The sequence below is a fragment of the Phalaenopsis equestris genome, unplaced genomic scaffold, assembly GCF_001263595.1.
Source record: "Phalaenopsis equestris unplaced genomic scaffold, ASM126359v1 Scaffold000167, whole genome shotgun sequence".
Classification (NCBI taxonomy): domain Eukaryota; kingdom Viridiplantae; phylum Streptophyta; class Magnoliopsida; order Asparagales; family Orchidaceae; genus Phalaenopsis; species Phalaenopsis equestris.
This window is the reverse complement of record NW_018164609.1, coordinates 348,588-353,544: the sequence shown is the minus strand read 5'-3', so window position 1 is coordinate 353,544 and position 4,957 is coordinate 348,588.

The window sequence follows — 4,957 nt, the reverse complement described above, 5'->3', positions numbered from 1 at the left end:
ACATCATTCATATTCTTTGCAGCAATCAGTATATCATCAACATACAGTAACAGAAAAATAATAGAACCATCATCAAGGCTTTTCACATAAACACAACAATCATACTCACATCGCCTGTAGCCAATCTGCATCATGTAGGAGTCAAACCGCTTGTACCATTGTCTTGGAGACTGTTTCAACCCATACATCGATTTCTTTAACCTACAAACCAGATGCTCCTGTCCAGGTTGAGTGAACCCTTCTTGCCGCTTCATGTAAATCTGCTCCTCCAAATCACCATGCAAGAAAGCAGTTTTAACATTCATATGCTTCAAATGCAAATCCCAAATAGCTATTAATGCAAGCACTGCCCTGATTGAAGTATGTCTGACCACAGGAGAAAAGATTTCATCATAATCTATCCCCTTCTGCTGCGAAAATCCCTTTGCAACCAGTCGAGCCTTGAACTTTTCCCCTTCTTTTTCTGATACTGCTGCTTTCCTTTTGTAGACCCATTTGCACCCAATAACCTTTTTTCCCTCCGGAAGCTGAACTAGCTCCCAAGTGCGGTTTTTTCTGCAAATACTCCATCTCCTCAACCATTGCACTCATTGATTTCTCTTTCTCCTGGCTAGTGATAGCTCCTTGAAAAGTGGCTGGATCATCGCTGCTGATGAGAAGTGCACAAGAGACCAAGTCTTCATAACCCAATCTGCTAGGAGGCCTTATATTGGTCTGTCTCTTTCTATCTCTGGCTATATTGTAATTCTGCAGATCATCTGGAATAGAATCACCAGGTGTTGGATTTGAACTTTCACCTCTCTCAGAAGCTACTGTTGTTGTTCTAAATCCATCTGCACTGCATCTGAACTGGAACTGTTCCCTGACACCTTATCTTGATTCTGTTGTAACATAAACTGCTCATAAAAAATTACATATCTGCTGATCGCCATCTTCTTTGCAATCGGATCTCAAAACTTGTATCCTTTTACACATTTCTTGTAGCCCAGAAAGATGCACTTCTCGGATTTTGCATCAAGTTTGGATCTTTCATCTCCACGTACATGCACACAAGCAGGACATCCAAAAATCCGTAAATGATCAAATTTAACTGGATTACCTGTCCATGCCTCTTCTGCGACCTTGTCACCCAATGATGCTCAAGGTGCTCTATTGATGAGATAACATGCCATATTCACAGCCTCTGCCTAGAAACTCTTAGGAAGCCCTGCATTCAGTCTCAAGCACCTTGCCCTTTCAGTTAAGGACATGTTCATCCTTTTGGCCACACCATTCTGCTGTGGTGTCTTCCGCACTGAAAAAATGCCTCTGAATCCCATGCTCCTCACAGAATTTCTGAAACTGCGAATCTGTGTACTTTGTGCTATTATCGGACATCAAATACTTGATCTTTCTGCCAGTTTAGTTCTCCACCTCAGCTTTCCACAGCTTGAATTTAGAGAAAACTTCAGATTTCTGCTTCACGAAATACACCCAAACTTTCCTGGAGAAATCATCAATAAAGGTAACGAAATACTTAGATCCTCCCAATGACAACTCCCTAGTTGGGCCCCATACATCAGAATGCACATAATCAAGGATTCCTTCAGTTTTGTGCTTTCCAGTCATAAAACTGACTCTAGTCTGTTTTCCAAGAATACAGAACTTACAAAGATCAAGCTTGCGGCTTTTAACTCCATGCAACAGATTTCTTCTATGCAATTCCGCCATCCCACGTTCACTGAGATGACCCAAACGCATATGCCATAGCTTAGTACTGTCATTATCTGACTCCACAGAATGAACTCCACATACAACTGTACTCCCTAACAGTCTATAGATATTACCTGCAGTCAACTTTCCTTTCATCACAATCAGTGCACCCTTAACAATTCTGATGGTTTCCCTATCCTCATCAGCCTTAGGAATAAAACTATTTCTGTATAGAGTGCCCAAAAAAATCAGATTCTTCTTCAGATCTGAAATATGTCTGACATCACATAACGTTCTAACTGTGTCATCATACATTTGAATTTTGACTTCTCCAATACCAACTATATCTATATTGACTATATTGCAACATCTATCATCACCCAAATAGACTGAGCCAGAATTAGTTGACCTGTATGAAGTAAACCATTCTCTGTTAGGTATTATGTGATAAGAACACACAGAATCAAGAATCCATGCATCCGTGAACTGAGTTGATGAAACTGAGAGCATATCACCATCACTGCAATCTGAACTATCATTTTGCACCACATTTACAGACATCGATGAAGTATCACCTTTCCACCAGTCAGCTTCTTCAGCTTTGGACAATCTCGCTTCATATGACCTGGCTCCTTGCACTTGTAGCAATGAATTTCCTTCTTGCCTCTAGACTTTGATCTGAAATTTCGCCTTCCAGATCCCTCCTTCTCTTTCTTCCTTCCATGATCCTGCTTACTCTTCACATATAAACTGTCACCGTGAGAGCTTCCCCCTGCATTCTCCTTCCCCTGGTTGTGAGCCAACAACGCTGCAGTAATCTCATCCACTTTGATAGTTTCTTTCCCATATGTCAGAGTAGTCACCAGGTGTTCATAGGAAGAGGGCAATGAACATAAAAAAATCATCGCTCGATCTTCATCCTCAATACTCACATCAAGCCGTGATAAATCAATGATTATTTGATTGAAGACATTCACGTGCTGCGCCAGATCAGAACCTTCCTGCATCTTCAGCCCATATAACTTTTGCTTCAGATACAACTTGTTCGTCAGAGATTTTGCCATAGACTGAGTTTCCAATTTCTTCCAAACTTCTCCAGGAGATTTCATATTCATCACGTGTTAAATAGCCTCGTCTGCCAGAAATATCGTCGCTGCCGCTCGCTGTTGCAATTCTTCCCAATCTTCATCCTCCATGACATCTGGTTTTGCTGCCTGCAAAGCCTTCAAGATTCCCTGTTGCGCCAACAGATCTTTCACCCTGGTTTGCATAATCCGAAGTTACCAGTTCCGTCGAACTTCACCACTTCGAATTTTGCACCAGAAAATGCCATCTGAAAATTATTCCTTTGCTTCAGATTTTCTCTTAGAATCGGATTTACTCCCTTGATCCTCCCGCCTGCAAAAAAGGAATGCATCTTCCCTTCTCTGTTTCTCTTAACAGAGCCAAAGAATATCTCAGGGAATATTCTTTTTGATTCCTTGATTCCTCCTCTCCGCTGCCCGCAGGACCGCTCCTTCCTTTTTCCTTCGCAGATCTCCAACGCGCCTTCCTTTTCCTTCACAGATCTCCAGCGCGAACCTCCCTTTTTCGCACGCCAAAGCTTCCTCTGCGAACAACCTTCCTCGGGAACAGATCCTAGCCTCCGCGAGCTGCCGAACAACAACCACCGTCCGCTAATCCCGGGTCACGATCCTCCTCCAAATCGCCCGAACCTTCTGCTTCAAGCCTGCGATCTGCAACTTCTGCTCTAAACACCGCGAAGCCTTCGCCGAATCTCCTCTGCGGAAATCACCAAACTTCCCCTTCGCGAACTACTCCTGCCGCCGCGATACGCCTCCCCGAGGCTTGCTCTTCCTACGCCGAACCACCGAGATCCTTGCGCCGAGATTGCTCTTCTGCCCTAGCCGAAAAATCCTCGGCCAAAATCTTCGCCGCAAAAAAAAAAAAAAAATCTTCTGCGCCCTCGAACCAGTCTCTGATACCACTTGTTGAGAAACTTAGGGCGAAGAAAAATAGTAATCGACACAAATCCAGAAGAACACAGAGATTTAACGAGGTTCGACAAAGATGCCTACGTCCTCGGTGAGCAGAGCGACGAGTTCTTTTCAATAATCAAAAAAGGGTTTACAGAATTCAGGGATACCTCATGGGGTTACTAACATGTCTATTTATAACCCCAGGAGTAAACCTAGGCACAACATGTAATTACAACATTACCCCTGTACCATACCGCGGGGCTTTGCCCCCGCACCCCAACCTACGTAACTCCCAATTTGGACAGATTCTTCCGCTCCGCTTCGATTCAGCGTCTGTCCCAATATGGTATATGAGCATTGGTGCTATATTTAAATGTATAGTAACTTAGTGTTATTGGGATATAGTTGGACTTATTTTTAGTATGATAAAACACAATGAGCGGGACAAAATGATCTTCTATTTAACTACAAATTATATTTCATGAGTTAAAGATTGCTTAAATGATATAAATTTATTGTCAAACTAGTATGATGAGAACGATCTAGATAATATAGCAGCGATGAACATTAATTCTCTTTTTTTGTTCCAATTTGATTCAATATTCAATAATGCATCTTTGAGCACACATTATGTGATCAAGGGCTTTGTTACTTCCCATTTACTTAGGAAACACAATCACATTTGTTGAGTTCACCCTGCAAGATTTTAACATATCATAGCTGAAGGGACGCACCTGCGATGCCCTAGCTTGAACTCTTTTGCTCTGCCTCGCCTTTACTCTCATGGACTGTTTCTCTAGCAAATGGTATTTATAACATAAAAGATACAATATATATTATATATTATTTATAGCCATGTGTATTTACTTGTTTACCCTCTTTTTATAAATTACTAGTATTTCATTCTTAAATTTAGAATGTATTGGCAAAGTTCATTAGGGAACATTTAAAGATAAATATTAAATAAAAAATAGAAATGAATATTCAAAACCTCAAAATACATAAAAAAATTACTATTTATATTAACTAAAAATTAATAATTAACGAGTTTTGTGCAGACAAATTAATTAATAAATAATTGTTTATATTAATCAATTATTAATTATATAAATTATAAATTACTGAATTTTTTATCAAATAATTGTAAATTTAAATATATATTTAGTAATTAATTAAACATTAAATTATTTATAAATTAAATAAGTATTATTAATTGATTAATATATAAAATAATTATTAATCGGTTAAACTAGTAAAATTAACTTAAACAAAAATAAATTAAAACC